This window comes from Papio anubis, chromosome 4 (genome assembly GCF_008728515.1).
Source record: "Papio anubis isolate 15944 chromosome 4, Panubis1.0, whole genome shotgun sequence".
In the NCBI taxonomy this organism is placed as follows: domain Eukaryota; kingdom Metazoa; phylum Chordata; class Mammalia; order Primates; family Cercopithecidae; genus Papio; species Papio anubis.
In genome coordinates this window covers 74,081,873-74,098,814 of record NC_044979.1, presented here as the reverse complement: position 1 = coordinate 74,098,814, position 16,942 = coordinate 74,081,873, and the positions used below count along the sequence as shown (strand labels likewise).

Below are 16,942 nucleotides of genomic sequence, written 5' to 3'. Positions count from 1 at the left end.
GAGACAGGGTCTTGCTCTGCACTTCAAGCTGGAGTGCAGTGGTAGGTTCACTGTAGCTTCTGCTTTTTGGGCTCAAGTAATTCTCCTACTGTAGCCTTCTGAGTAGCTAGGATTAGAGGCACATGCCATCATACTCAGCTAAATTTTAAAATTTTTTTGTAGAGGCGAGGTCTCACTATATTGCCCAGGCTGGTCTTGAATTCCCAGGCTCAAGCAATCCTCCTATCTTGGCCTCCCAAAGTGCTGGGATTACCAGCTTAAGCCCCTACACCTGGCCTAATATTCTTTTCAAATTGTCATACTTATAACTTTCTCTTAGACAGCCCTTTTGATCTTTCACTTCCTTTTATATTTTTTAGTAATTGCTTATTCACATTTATTCATTCAACAATATTTTAGAGTTCTAAACTCATGCTTGACATCATGCTAGGCACTGGAGAAGGAATAGTTTCTAGTAGCTTACAATTTAAAATGTGGTAACTGATATAAAAGTAGAATATACCAACTATTTTTTTTTAATTTTCCTGAGAAAGTAAAGAATTTTGTGAAGGCAAAGATACTTGACCCGAGTCTTGAAGAATAAACAGAAATTCACATATTTGAGTGCGGAAGAGAAGGAATGTATATTTCAAATATAAGACCCTAGACCAAAATATATATACAAACACATATACATATCTATAGTTTTTTGGAAAACATTGATAGTTGAGTATACTGCAATGGAAAATGCCTATAGGAGCAAGCTTTACACATAAAATAAGAGTTAGCTAGGCCTGGGTCTCATGCGTCCTGGAAATCACTGGCAGATATAACTGGAAATTATTCATTAATATTTATCACTTCTCTACTTCTGCTAATAGGTCCAGGTTTATAACTGCAAAACAGTGGTTTAAATAGTATTCATTCTGGAACATTGCTCAATTTCACTAGTACTAGTAAGTAAATAAACATGTATGTGTGTGCCTATATATAAAGTAAGTATGAAAGAACTGTTTCAAATAAATAACTCCTTCCCCACTTTTTTTTTTTTTTTTTTTTTCAGGAATCCAAACACTCTGATATCAAAATGTTCTTTCCTATTCGGGCTAGTTTATAAAGTTCATTTGAGGGTATTCTGAAATTAAATAAAACAAACCTAAAACAGTAGGACTGCATATTGGAAAATGATACTGTGTATAATTTTTGAGACATCTAGCAATGAGATGACTATGCCACCATTTCATTCTTTAATCTCAGCACTTTAGGAGGCTGAGGTGGACAGATCATGAGGTCAGGAGATCGAGACCGTCCTAGCTAACACAGTGAAACCCCATCTCTACTAAAAATACAAAAAATTAGCCAGGTGTGGTGGCAGGCACCTGTAGTCCCAGCTACTAGGGAGGCTGAGGCAGGAGAATGACCTGAATCTGGGAGGCGGAGCTTGCAGTAAGCTGAGATCCGGCCACCGCACTCCAGCATGGGTGACAGAGCCAGACTCCGTCTCAAAAAAAAAAGGAAATAAATAATGTAATATACTCTTCATCTTCAGCTTACTCATAAATTAAGTAGGCATGCAGAAAACGCTGCAAATTATTGAAAAAGAAAAGCCAGAAGTCGTTATTTGTAGATTACACAATTGATTACTTGGAAAATCCAACAGCTTTAACAGAAAAACTACTAGAACTAATAAGAGTTCAGTAAAGTGATATAACTTTTAAAACTCAATACCTATATACAAAAACAATTTAGAAAATACAACAAAATGATCAAAATAATACTTAGTAATTACCAGCCATAAATGTAAAAGAATTTTTCTCTATATAAAACTAAGTGATGAGTACAAAAAGCCCTGAAGAAAGTGCAATGCCATATTATTTTCCAGGATTAAAATCCTTAATATTATGAAGACATCCACATTCCTAAATAACTGCAAATATCAGTTTACCCTAAGTTAATTTATGAATTCAGGGCAATAAAAAATAAAATCCTACCTACATTTTTCATGGAAACTAACAAGCAGTTTGAAAAACAGTAAGGGTAGAATCAGGCCCTAGTGGATATCAAAACACATAATAAAACTTCACTTATTAAGGCAATGTAGTTTGAGCTCTGGGATACATTCATTTTTATATTCTATTCTGTTCCACTCCTCTTCTTTTCTATTCAAATTAGTTAGAGTGGTCTATTTAATAAATTATGAAAAGAATTAGATATCTACCGGAAAAAGATTCCTACTTATATCACGAAGAAAAATACAATTCAGAACAAAAATAAATATATATATAAAGAATGCCAAAAGAAAATTTGGGACAATTTAGCTAACAGGTTAGAAAGAAATTCACAGATCCTAGATGTTCTAAAGGAAATAAATAATTTGATTAAAAACGAAGGCTAAAAATTTCTAAGCACTAAAATATACCATAATGAAGTTATAAGTCACAGATTAGGAGAAAATATGACCAAATATTTAGATGAAACATGAATATTCCTAATTTTGATGATTATCTCAATAGATGGAGAAAAGGCTTTTGACAAAATTCAACAGCCCTTCATGCTAAAAACTCTCAATAAATTCGGTATTGATGGAACGTATCTCAAAATAATAAGAGCTATTTATGACAAACCCACAGCCAATATCATACTGAATGGGAAAAAAACTGGAAAAATTCCCTTTGAAAACTGGCACAAGACAAGGATGCCCTCTCTCACCACTCCTATTCAACATAGTGTTGGAAGTTCTGGCTAGGGCAATCAGGCAAGAGAAAGAAATCAAGGGTATTCAGTTAGGAAAAGAAGAAGTCAAATTGTCCCTCTTTGCAGATGACATGATTGTATATTTAGAAAACCCCATCGTCTCAGCCCAAAATCTCCTTAAGCTGATAAGCAACTTCAGCAAAGTCTCAGGATACAAAATTAATGTGCAAAAATCACAAGCATTCTTATACACCAGTAACAGACAAACAGAGAGAAAAATCATGAGTGAACTTCATTCACAATTGCTTCAAAGAGAATAAAATATCTAGGAATCCAACTTACAAGGGATGTAAAGGACCTCTTCAAGGAGAACTACAAACCACTGCTCAGTGAAATAAAAGAGGACACAAATGGAAGAACATACCATGCTCATGGATAGGAAGAATCAGTATTGTGAAAATGGCCATACTGCCCAAGGTTATTTATAGATTCAATGCCATCCCCATCAAGCTACCAATGAGTTTCTTCACAGAATTGGAAAAAACTGCTTTAAAGTTCATATGGAACCAAAAAAGAGCCCGCATCTCTAAGACTATCCTAAGTCAAAAGAACAAAGCTGGAGGCATCACGCTACCTGACTTCAAACTATATACTACAAGGCTACAGTAACCAAACAGCATGGTACTGGTACCAAAACAGAGATATAGACCAATGGAACAGAACAGAGTCCTCAGAAATAATACCACACATCTACAGCCATCTGATCTTTGACAAACCTGAGAGAAACAAGAAATGGGGAAAGGATTCCCTATTTAATAAATGGTGCTGGGAAAATTGGCTAGCCATAAGTAGAAAGCTGAAACTGGATCCTTTCCTTACTCCTTATATGAAAATTAATTCAAGAAGGATTAGAGACTTAAATGTTAGACCTAATACCATAAAAATCCTAGAGGAAAACCTAGGTAGTACCATTCAGGACATAGGCATGGGCAAAGACTTCATGTCTAAAACACCAAAAGCAACGGCAGCAAAAGCCAAAATTGACAAATGGGATCTCATTAAACTAAAGAGCTTCTGCACAGCAAAAGAAACTACCATCAGAGTGAACAGGCAACCTACAGAATGGGAGAAAATTTTTGCAATCTGCTCATCTGACAAAGGGCTAATATCCAGAATCTACAAAGAACTCAAACAAATTTACAAGAAAAAAACAAACAACCCCATCAAAAAGTGGGCAAAGGATATGAACAGACATTTCTCAAAAGAAGACATTCATACAGCCAACAGACACATGAAAAAATGCTCATCATCACTGGCCATTAGAGAAATGCAAATCAAAACCACAATGAGATACCATCTCACACCAGTTAGAATGGCGATCATTAAAAAGTCAGGAAACAACAGGTGCTGGAGAGGATGTGGAGAAATAGGAACACTTTTACACTGTTGGTGGGATTGTAAACTAGTTCAACCAGTATGGAAAACAGTATGGCGATTCCTCAAAGATCTAGAACTAGATGTACCATATGACCCAGCCATCCCATTACTGGGTATATACCCAAAGGATTATAAATCATGCTGCTATAAAGACACATGCACACGTATGTTTATTGCGGCACTATTCACAATAGCAAAGACTTGGAAACAACCCAAATGTCCATCAGTGACAGACTGGATTAAGAAAATGTGGCACATATACACCATGGAATACTATGCAGCCATAAAACAGGATGAGTTTGTGTCCTTTGTAGGGACATGGATGCAGCTGGAAACCATCATTCTTAGCAAAATATCACAAGAACAGAAAACCAAACACCGCTTGTTCTCACTCATAGGTGGGAACTGAACAATGAGATCACTTGGACTCGGGAAGGGAAGAATAGATTGTTTTAAAAGACTACCACATCCAGGCAGGGTGCAGTGGCTCACGCCTGTAGTTCCAGCACTTTGGGAGATCTAGGAGGGCGGTCACTTGAGGTCAGGGGCTAGAAACCAGTCTGGCCAACATGGCGAAACCCCATCTCTACTAAAAATACAACAATTAACCAGGCATAGTGGCATGCACCTCGGGAGGCTGTGGCAGAACTGCTTGAACCTGGGAGGCAGAGGTTGCAGTGAGCCAAAATCATGCCATTGCACTCAAGCCTGGGTGACATAATGAGACTCAAAAAAAAAAAGACTACAACATCCAGTGTTTGTGAGCATATAGAAAAAAGGATACTCTTGAAGAGGAAAGCATAGTTAGAAAGTAGTTATCAGTATTTTAAACGTAAATGTCTTTGACATAATAATGTCACATCTGTGTTTACAGAAATACTTGCAAATGTGTACAAAGACGTATTTGCAAAGAAGTTCATTACAGCATTATCTGTAATAGCCCAAAGCAGGAAATTGCCTGATTGTCCACCAGTAGAGAAAATGGCTTGCTAAATTATGATATATACAAATATGTAATTCAATGCAGTGACTGAAGAGATGTATATCTCTCTACTGACATGGAAGACCCCAAGATACATATATCATTAAGCCAAAGAGCATGATGCAGATATAGAAAAAGATATTCCCAATTCATATGATCTCCAATTGGTATGGTCCCAATTTTAACCTAATTTAAAGCCCCCTAAATTCCCTAGTTATGTAGCACTTGCCAACTTGTAAAACCATGCTAAGCCTCAGTCTCCTTATTTACAAAATAGTTATTATAATAATAATGCCTATCCCCATAAGAGTATTATGAAAATAAAATGAAATAGTCCTTGTAATTATGCTTGGTTCAATGAGGGGAGAGGAAAAGCTTTCCCAGGGTAATACGAGGGATAATATTTATCCTGATACCTACTATTCATATCATACTTTTTTAAAATTAAATTTGAAAACATTTTTAATAGAGATAGGGTCTCACCATATTGCGTAGGCTAGTCTTGATCTCTTGGCCTTAAATGATCCTCCCACCTTGGTCTCCCAAAGTATTGGGATTATAGGCATGAGCCCAGCCTCATATTCTCTTTCATAAACATGTTTTGAATATATCACCCACTGCGATGTTTAATGTCCTTTAAGCAAAAATCTGCATAACTGACTTAGTATTAGAACATAGATTAGGCTGCCAAAATCCCTATGTCCAGAGCAATGCACTGTCATTACACAATGGCTCACGGCCTGCCAGGCTTTCTGTTTTTTTCCTGACCAGGAAGCCCTTTCATCTAGATGATCTTGATTCTTTCCATTTTCTTACAATAGTTCTATTATTTTTATTTATGTTAACCTTAATTGCTCTACAAAAATATGGATAATTAATCAAATAATCATCAGAGCATGACTCCTTCTGGTATTCCAGCAACACAAAAAACTCTAAAGGCCAACAGTATTCTGGGCCCTAATGTTCAACACCATCAAGATATATGTATTTTTGCAGTTCAAGCACCTTCACATTGTTCCTGTTTTATTTCACTGAGAAAAGTAAACAAAGGATGTTTAAATTTAAGACTTCTTGTTTCAGAGCCAACAAGCGATATTCTGGTTCCCGGATCAAAGGAAACAAAACAAGACCTCATCCACTGCTTCACAGCAGCGACAGGCTTTCAGGGGTAATGAGTTTACAAACACAGTTAGCAAGGACATTTCTGAATGAACAACCCAAGGCTATGAAAAGCAAATAAAGTAAAAATTAGCTTATTATAAGATTTCAACTAGAATCATTATCTTATATACATTTTCAGTAGTTTAAACTGCAACACTTTTTCAAAACGGCAGCAATACATTTTCAACAATAAGAAAAAGACTTATTTCCTTCACTTCTTTATGACACATTTTCTTTAATCAACGCAGGTCTAAATAAATTCAGCATTTTCTTGAAATACTGACTGGAAGGAATCTCCCACAATGCTTCCACAAGGTCTCAGTTCAGGCTATGGCCCAGGTTCTGTAAAATCTTCCTGACACATCAAAGATGAAAAATGTTCCAGGTCCTAGCACGCTGAGTTTCAGATGATGGCTTGGCAAAGTGTACGTACTCCTGGAGATAAGCCAAACATTCACATGCTTCCACAAACAGGCTACACTCATCACAAGCTTCCTTGGCAGAACCCTGACTCACCTTCACATGATTTCAGTGGCTCTGCAAAATAAGCTCTAAATTGAAACTAACAATAAGCATGGAGAAGATAGCCACATATTAACATTCCAAAAACCACTTTGGCAATCCTCACAAAGGAGAATTCTAATAGCTTTAGAGCAATGTATAATCTCAACTTTCCTTTTCTTCCCCCAAATTAAGGCTAGTTCACTGATTGACAATAGGAAGAATTATCTAGTGTATTGATTGCCCAGTGTGTGCCCGGGAGTATGTTAGGAGTAAGCCAAACTGGAGTTTATAATCATCAGACAATTTAGGGTAAACACTGGTAGTCTCCAAAGATCTAAACAGCTGAGGCCTTTATAGTCTATTCCTCTACAATCTTATAACATAAGGAGTATGTTACAATGAAAACAAATTTCAAACTAAATTCTGCTGCATGTAAAAACATTGCTTAACTGGAAGGTGCAAAAAACAGACTTATAGGCCTATCTCATAAAACTCTGTAAAATCCCAGATTTCTGTCCTTAAAGTCATTTTGAAAAGTAGCCTGTGTGAAAGGTTTACTTAAAGCAGTTGCAACTACATTCTGTAGTAGGATGCATTTAACATTCTAAGTGGATCACTCACCAGAATCTTACATACCACAAAACAGGATCAAATGGAGTACTAGTTAGGTATTACTCCAAAAGTTGTTAATTTGCTACCCTCGCCTGACCCAAAGTCTAGTTACACAAAATATTTCTAAGGCTAACCCATGTACCTTCAATATCATTCATTTCACCAATTATTTGTAACATACTTAACATTAATACCCTGTCTTGTGTAGATTTAAAGTACCAATATCTGGGTGCAGGCTTCTAATCAGCATCTTTCAAATAATAACTTACTAATCCTAGTGTGTGGATTCATGAATGAAATACCTAGAAAGCTAAAGGGTCCTAAAACAAAGTCACTCCCATAAATAGTATGTTATATATGCTAAAGTACTTTAAATTATAGACAATATGACACTTGACACAAATTATCTCTCTTTACCAACCAATCTAGGGAGTAAGGCAGAAAAGCATAAAGAGAGTTCCCACGGTTTTTCATATTTTAGTGTTTCAATGGATTACTTAAGAACAAGAAGTTGGGCTGGGCGCGGTGGCTCACGCCTGTAATCCTTGCACTTTGGGAGGCCGAAGCGGGCGGATCACAAGGTCAGGAGATTGAGACCATCCTGGCTAACACGGTGAAACCCCGTCTCTACTAAAAATACAAAAAAATTAGCCGGGTGTGGTGGCGGGTGCCTGTAGTCCCAGCTACTCTGGAGGCCAAGGCGGAAGAATGGCGTGAACCCGGGAGGCGGAGCTTGCAGTGAGCTGAGATCAGGCCACTGCACTTCAGACTCCAGCCTGGGCGACAGAGCCAGATTCTGTCTCAAAAAAAAAAAAAAAAAAAAAAAAGTTTAAAAAAAAAAAAAAAACACAACATACCCTACATACTGGGAGGTAGAGAGCATGCTAGTTCAAATGGCAACACAAGAAAGTCCACCTTTGTCAAGGTTTTCTAGAAAAACAGAATTAATAAGATATGTGTATGTGTTTTTTTATATATACTATATATATTTATATTAAAATTGATTTATTTTAAGGAATTGTCTCATATGACGGTAGGGACTAGCAAATCCAAAATGTGCAGGGTAGGCCTGCAGGCCAGAGACCCAGGGAAGAACTAATGTTGCAGTTCAAGTTCAAAGGCAGTCTGCTGGCAGAATCCCCTCTTCTTTGATAGAAGTCAGTCTTTCTTCTATGAAGGTCTTCAATGAATTTGATGAGGCCAATCCACATGAAGGAAGGCATCCACTTTAGCCCACTGCTTTAAACGTTTATCTCATCTAAAAGATACTTCATAGACTCCAGAATAATGTTTACCCACATATCTGGGTACTGTGGCCTACCAATGTTGACTCATAAAATGAGGCATCACAAAGTCCTTCAAACAGGATATTCTCTGGCTGCAAAACTGAACTTTTTGGTATTTGACAAGGATAGTCTGGAATATGACTTCCTTACAAGTAAGTAGAAATAAGACTACAGATTTACAACACCTACAAGCTACAGAGACATTTCTGACAAGTTAAAGCATTTCATAAGTATAATATCATTACTTCCATACTTAAACTCCTAGCTTAGAAAAGAAAAAGCCAACCTAGCTAGCACTGCAGTAGGAAAGAATACTGAGGGGCAACTGCATGGGGCCCACATGTAAGGCAGTGGTCAATGAGAACTTGTGCTGCCGTACTCTGTGGGCTTGGCCAACTCACTGGGTCTTTCTGAGATCAGGCTTTTATGTGCAAGAATGCAGGACCAATTCTGATACCCAGGCTGCTGGATTCTAGGGTCAATCTCGACGCTGAAACCTAATCAAAATTCTTATCACTATGTGTCTCTCTATGACAAGTCTTCAACTATTCATACCTACATTTGATGGTAAGTTAACTAAAAGCATGAATTCTAAGTTGTAGCTTATTTATAGCAAGTTATCTGTTCCACATTTTTTAATACTGCCACATAAATACACAATCCTATTGAGCATTTGAGGGATGGATCATCTGGGACCCATATTTCTACCTAGATGATATTATTATGTTTTTTAGATAGTTAAGCTTTTAGTTAATTTTACCACTCTGCTAGTTTCATTCTCACATCTAAATCATCTAATAGGCATCATAAATGCCAAACCAAAACACTTAGTTTACTGCCCTCCGCTAAATATGGGTCAGCAAGGCAGCTGAGACCCCTCTACCCAGGTAAAAGATAATATCCATAAGCTACTTTTGCAAGGAAAGGTTTCTGAGGGATATCCCATTTGAGGGCATTAATAGGCCAGATGCTCTCCTTCACAACCACAAATCCACATAATGACTCAAACTCTGAATTCAGCAGTAATGTACAAAAAGGAATAAAAGGAAATGTAAAGATTAATACATGTAAAAATCATAAAAGTAAGTTTTTTCTTGCAAAAATACAGGAAAAAAGAGAAAGTAAAGATCAATTTATATTTGTTCATATAAACAGTAAGCTCACTTCTGTAATCCATGTGAGCTAGCCCAAAGAAAGGTAAACTAGTCTATCTATGAAGATGTTAGTGCTGCTAAGCAGTATTTCCAGTTCTTCTTCTGGGTGCGAAGGGTATTTTCTTTCTTTACCCTTTCTTGCCTTGGGGTGGGGCTATGTAAATAATTCTCACCAATGGGTTCTGGGCAGAAGTGGTGTGTGTCACTGAGCCATTTTACTGCGGAGGCAAGACCTTGCAGTGTTTTTTTCTCCTTGTATTTCTGGAATCTGGAAAGCATATATGATGGAAATGGACCCTCTACAAGTTTAAGTACCTTAGTGACTATACTGAATACAAGGAGCTTCCCTTTGACCTAACATGGACATGTAACATCAGTGAGAAATAAACACCTGTTAGAAGATATTGGGATCATTTAGTAGTGCAATATAAACTAGCCTATGTTAACCAGGCTACCATCTAAAAGAATCACTTGCTCACTATTACTATGGATTGCAAAGATCCTATCTTGCTTTAAAAACACAAGATTTTGGGGCCAAGAGATGAATATAACTAAGAAACTTTCACCTCATTTTAAGTGAAAACATTAGTGACAATAAATCACACAAAGAACCCCAGGCCATGTCAAAAGCACTAATCTCAAGTTAAGGCCCTATTGTCTGTTCTTCTGCTGTAAGCTCAGTTCCAAAAGCCTACGGGCCTCAGGGAGGGGACTGAATACCACCTTCCATCCTAGGTGGTTCTAGATCTTCTTCCCAGCTTTTCCTCACACAGGGCTGTGGGAACCCAGGCATGGCTGCTTATAGTGGCATCAGTCATATCTTCCATATTACCTACCTCTCATGTATTTCTTCCCTTATGCAATACAAAGAGGGATAGTTTTCAGAACCAGTTCTTTTCTAAGGACAAAAGAAGTAGTGAGCAAAATAGTCTTCAGAAGGTGAAGATACTGGAAAACACAACTTACACTGCTTACTAAGTACTCTCAATTCATATCTCCATAGTATTCTTCTTATATTATTTGGAGTAAATTGTTGTATCCCCAACATATTCATATTCAAGCATATACAAAAGTCCATGATAAAATCAAGTATGCGTTTTTGTATTATCAATAGCACCAACCACCTCAAATATAGAGGATGCAAACTCTTTAAATTTTTAAACTATTTATTTATTTTTAATAGAGACAGGGTCTTGCTATGTTGCCCAGGCTACTCTCAAACTCCCAGGCTCAAACAGTGCTCCCACCTTGGCCTCCTAAAGTTCTGGGATTACACGCATGAGCCACCATGCCCAGCCAGAAAACTCCTCAAATTTAAAATAGCTACAGTTGACTTTGTGGAAAGTTTTATATATACATACATGCGCACACACACACACGCACACACACACACATATAAGTAAAATATATATGTAGTACATATATATGAAAAGTTAAATTTTCATATATATGAAGATTTTTAGTGAAAGAATATTTCAAGATAAGTAGAGTTTTACTAAGGTCACATATATAGAAATATTAATGAAATAAGATTAAATCTCTTGCTTTTGACAACACAGAATTCAATCATTATTGGTACCATTTATTGGCAAATATGTGTTGTTAAAATACTTGAAAAGTATTTTTTTATTTTAATTTTCATTTTTATTCTAGTGAGACTGAATATTTTCAAACAATGGTCTTTTTTCCATCTTCAATTTGTGACTTACTGGTTACTATACATTGTTTTTCATTGACTTTTAATAAATTTCAATGTATAGTATTGCCTGGAGAAGCCTTAAAAATAAGTTCTCCCTGTAAAAATAGTTTATGCCATTAAAGTAATCAGGGAAAAAAAATCCTTCATAAATGTAAACTTAACTCATCCTGAATATGGACAAATTCTAAGACAATTAAACCTAAATTAGCGAGTTTTTTAACAGAGAACTGGGAAATTCCACTGATGTTCATGTTTTCCTCAGTATTTTTCAATTTATTGTAAACAATTAAACATATCCATGAGAAATTAGCAATGTCTTCTTTCAGTTCAGCCAGAGTTTTAAACTGGAGACATATTTTGCTAACTGACAACTGGTGGCCAGCATGAAATAAATTGGTGGCCTTGGTCCAGTTTCCACTGGACAGGTGTCCTCATCACAGAAACATTTAACTAATTAACCCAATTGGCACCTATTTGGGGGCAGTGGACAATCTCCTAGGTGAAATAACTGATTTCTCATTCCAAGAAGTAAATACTCTTGTACAGATGCAGCAAGTTAAGTTAGTAAATCAATTTTTGTTCTCGCATGTGTCTCAGCAATTAGTCCTTCCTGCTTCTTTTACTACAACTGCCAGCACCGTGCTTCTAAAAGCCCATAGAGGAAAATTAGTCTAATTTGTCTAAATAAGAAAACAGATGGAGAGGACCAATACAAGGTGCTTGTGTGTGCACACGCAGTGAGATTACAGAGGGGAAATGGGGATGAGGGGATGCCGGGCACACGAAAGAGGGTCTGAGAGCTTCTCTGGAGCATAAAAATGGAAAGAAAGATTTTAAGCTTCTCCAGTACAGAAGTTTACACTCTCCCATGAAAATCCCCCGGGGTAACTAGACCTCTGAATGGAAGGGAGGGTGGGGTAAAGAGTATCATGAGAAGCAAACACTAAACTCTGAGGTCTTGGGTACCTTGGGAAGAGTACCTCAAGCCCCAAATTTTACCTGGAAACAGAATGAAACAGCCTTGAAAGGAACTTAACTGTTCGTTCAAGGAGGTCATCAGAAACAACTGTGGGCTAAAGTCAAAGGGGCTCTCAACACAAGGACCTCTGTAAAACTCCCAGGAACCGTATATACATTTACCCAGGGTAGTGGAAGAGAATGCCAAAACATGGATGAGGCCAAACAAGTGGGTGAGGATCTCAAGAAGGTTAACATTAGTGCAGAGGAAAAAAGGAATGTGATATAAAGTGATTGGCAAACTAAAATGGATTCCTATTCCTTACATAAAAAAGGTTGATGATCAGGCTCTTCACAGTACTATGATAGTCTCTTTTTCCTTTTTTTTTTTACATTTATTTTTATTCAGTCTCCATAGAGACTGCCAAAAAATGTCAATGCTAACTATATTGTAAGTCATCATGGTGGGGTATTGGGAAAAGTTTTCAATTAGCTATAATCACGCCTAGGATAAACCTCAGTTGCTGCGATACTGCCACTGCACAAAGCTATGATGATCTTTCCATATGTCAACACGACTAGGCTATAGTTTCCAGTTATTTAATCAAACATTAATCCAAGTGTCCTTTGAAGGTATTCTGTAGATGTGATTAAAGTTCAAAATCAGTTGACTTTAAGCAAGGGGAATTATCCTAAATAATCTGGGTGGGCCTGATTGAATCAGTTGAAAGGCCTGAAGAGCAGAGCTGAAGTTTCCTAAAGATAAAAGAAATTCTGCCTGTGACAGCAGCTTCAACTTGTGCTTGAGACTTCCAGCCTCCCATCTTCACTGCCTGCCCTACAGATTTCATACCCAGACTCCACATGTGCATAAACCAATTCCTTGTGGTAAATCTCTTAAAATGTATCTTCTACTGGCAGTGCTTCTTCAGTTGACCTTGACTGATACATCAACAGTTCAACTCTTCCTCACAGAAAAGGTAGAGTAATTTACAGCAGTAGTTTGCAAAGTGCTGACTGTGACCTAAAGAGGTTGTGAATCAATCTAATAGGTCATGAAGAACATTGAGAAAGGAAAATAAAAAGGATAGAATAGAAAAACGTCAGCATTCATTATAAGTAGTAAAAGGACATACTGTATTTCAAAACTTTTGGTTTCAAATATACACATACATATACACATATGTATGGATCATATGTCGATATGAAATGGTTTTGATTTAGAGACTAAAAGAACAGTAGCACTTAAGAAATAGTGAAAAAGTCAAAGCAGGGAATATAGTTTTCTCCAACTACTGAGCCTGTGAATGTTGACCACAGATACAGAAATTACCCTTCACACTTTCTCTCCTTTTGAGCCACTGATTTTTACTTCAAATCCTTATTAAGCACCAGTTCACTGGCTGGTACTATGCTCAGTATTGAAAATATCTTATTAGGCCAGGCATGGTGGCTCACACCTGTAATCCGGGCACTTTGGAAGGCTGAGGTGGGTGGATCACCTGAGATCAGGAGTTCAGGACCAGCCTGGCCAACATGGTGACACCCCTTCTCTACCAAAAATACAAAAAAATTAGCTGGGCATGGTGGCAGATGCCTGTAATCCCAGCTACTCAGGAGGCTGAGGCAGGAGAATCGCTTGAATCTGGGAGGCAGTTGCAGTGAGAAAACCGCACCACCGCACTCCAGACTGGGTGACAGAAAAAAAAAAGAAAAAAAAAAAAAACTTTACTAATCTCAGACCTATCACTGTAACCAACATAAGGGCTGTAATAAAGGGATGTGGGCCATATTACGGGAGCACACAGTAGAGACATCTAAGCCTACCTGGGAGGAGAGGTGAGCAAGAAAGGATTTCCCAAGTGACCCCGAAAGCAAAGACTTCAGCCAGCAATGATTAGAGTGAGCAAATAATAAGGCGGGGTGGGGGTGGTAGGTGTGGAAGGCATTCTGAGAGGAACAGTAGCATGTGCAAGGTAGGAATGAGACAGAAGAACATGGTAACAGGACAGAAAGTAAGCCAACATGGCCAAGGCTACATACAGCAGTGAATGAATGGGAAGAGATGGTCCAAAAATAGGTAGAGGAGCTCTGGGACACAGTTTTTGTGAGTAAAATCCACATGCCATGCAGAGTCCCTAAAAGCATTTGTCTTTCAGAGAATGGGAGTTTACGAAGAAGATTAGAGAGAACCAGAACTAAAAAGAAAGAGAGGAGCCAGGAGCTCTAGGAAACCTCTATCTTCAGTCCTTTTGGAAGACTTAATGGGAATCTAGGCCCTCTCAGAATACTAAGAGATTTTTCTCAAAGTGATCCTGGTGAGGGGGCCATCATTTGTGTAACAGCAGAAGGAAGGCAAGAATATGATTGCACTGTCCTTGCAACGAAAGCAAAAAGAAGAAAGGCAGCATCAATCTCAGAAGGCCATGAGCAAACCAAGGTCCTGAGAAGTAAAGTTTCTCCTGCAGTCAGTCAGGCACAAGAGGAACATGAGGGAGAATGACAGCAACAAAAGCCCTTCCTTTGCCAAATACATGTTACATTTTTAGGGTGAAATTATGTAAAATACATGCATTGTAAAGGCCTATCTAAAATCCTCTATTTCCACAATGTGCTGGTCTCATATAAAGAGAATTCATACTTGAGGCTTAGCATTATCTATTAAGAGTCAAAGAATAAAACAAAGGTTGCACAATTTTCTACAATCTTAAACAGTTTCAAATGCTGACAGAGGTTTAAAAAAACTGTTTTAGCAAGGATATCTAGACCTACACAGTACAACCAAAAATTTTAATTTCTGTAAAGGTCAAGAATAAAATATGCTTAATTTTTAAATTCTTCAAGCTGAGGCCAGACATCACATGGTTGAAAAAAAAAAAAAAAAAGAATCTTCAAAACAAGACTGAAGCACAAACAACTAATTGTTAGGGAATGCATATATACATGAGGACACTGATGCTGTGGTACAAGGCTGAGCTTGTAAACCTAAGACTAGACTCACAAAAAATCTTTACTGCATTCGGGGCAGCTGTGATCCATGTTAAAAAATAATCATGTTACCCTTAAAAAGCAGGAAAGACTCTGTTTCCTTATAAACAGATTGTCCCTTCCCTTTAGACTTCTCCAAGAACTACAGTCAACTGTAATTGACCAATTCTGGATCATGACTGAAAATGTCAATATACAGCTAAATCTACAAATGGTATCTGTCTCATGTTCCCTTACTTATTGGAAAAACTGAAAGGGTGGAAATCCTTTACAGGAAACAAGATAATCGACTATCTTTGTTAAAATATGTCGAGGACAGTGCTATCTCATTATTCTTAGTGTTTTTGAAGTAAATGCTGCCACCACTTCCGTTAGTATAGGATTAATGGTCAAATCTGGGAATCATTGACCTTGAATCATACTAACTTTGACCTCATATATCTTTTAATAGAACTGATGGTTTTGTAAATATGCTTCTTAAATCAGTGTCACCACAGCCTCAGAAACTGTCCACATGAAAGAACACACTAGAAAAACTGGTAATTTCTTTATTAAAATAAATAGGTGAATGCTCTGTAAGTAAAAAAGAAAATGCAGCAATCATCTGCACCTCCTACCTGGGTTCCTGATTCTGTATAGACGGTTCATACTTCTGGACCAGTTAGATGCCTTGTAGCACCTCAAATTTAAAGTATCCCAAAACAAAATTATAGTGTCTCTCATCTTGTCTTCAGTAAGGTTTCTCATGTTTGAGGACAACAGGATCCTTTCGGCCACATAGGCTTGAAAGGGCAGTCAATCACACAACAAAACTTCCTCTTTTCCTCCTATACACCCACATGAAATCAGTAAAAATCACCTTTTGTTCCTATCTCTTTTTTTGGGGGGGGGGGTCGGAGTCTCCCTCTGTCGCCCAGGCTGGAGTGCAGTAACATGATCTCGGCTCACTGCAACCTCCGCCTCCCAGGTTCAAGCGATTCTCCTGCCTCAGCTTCCCAAGTAGCTGGGATTACAGGCATGTGCCACCATGCCTGGCTAATTTTTGCATTTTTAGCAGAGACAGAATTTCACCACGTTGGCCAGGCTGGTCTCAAACTCCTGACCTCAAATGATCCACCTGCCTTGGCCTCCCAAAGTGTTGGGATTACAGGCGTGAGCCACCACACCCAGCCTGTTTCTATCTTTAAAAGGATTCTTGTTCTACTCACTCGTTCCTATTCCCTCTGCATACTAAGATTCCTAATAAGTTATCCTGCAACTTATGATACACCACATCTAGGTGCCATTCCTAAAGCGTGGCTCTAATCACATCACTGTGGGTCAGGAAACAACACTGGAAGATGGGATGGAGTAGGGTGCCAGAAGAGAGAGAAGGAATTTATGAATGATTTTATATTTCTTTTATATACTTTTTTGCACTTTCCAAATTCTATATAATGAGCAAGTATTACTTTCTAATGGAGATGAAGAAGGGCACAAAAAAGCCTCC

At 37.8% G+C, this 16,942-nt stretch overlaps 1 protein-coding gene and 1 non-coding gene across 19 annotated transcripts in view; both read right to left on the bottom strand.

Moving 5' to 3' along the window:
- The window catches only part of PPP1R9A (protein phosphatase 1 regulatory subunit 9A), a 386,892-nt gene that overhangs the window by 180,414 nt on the left and 189,536 nt on the right, over nt 1–16,942 (bottom strand). The window lies entirely within an intron of this gene.
- LOC116274850 lies at nt 12,875–13,015 on the bottom strand. The gene has a single exon (XR_004183606.1). It is a non-coding gene; the product is annotated as a U4 spliceosomal RNA (small nuclear RNA).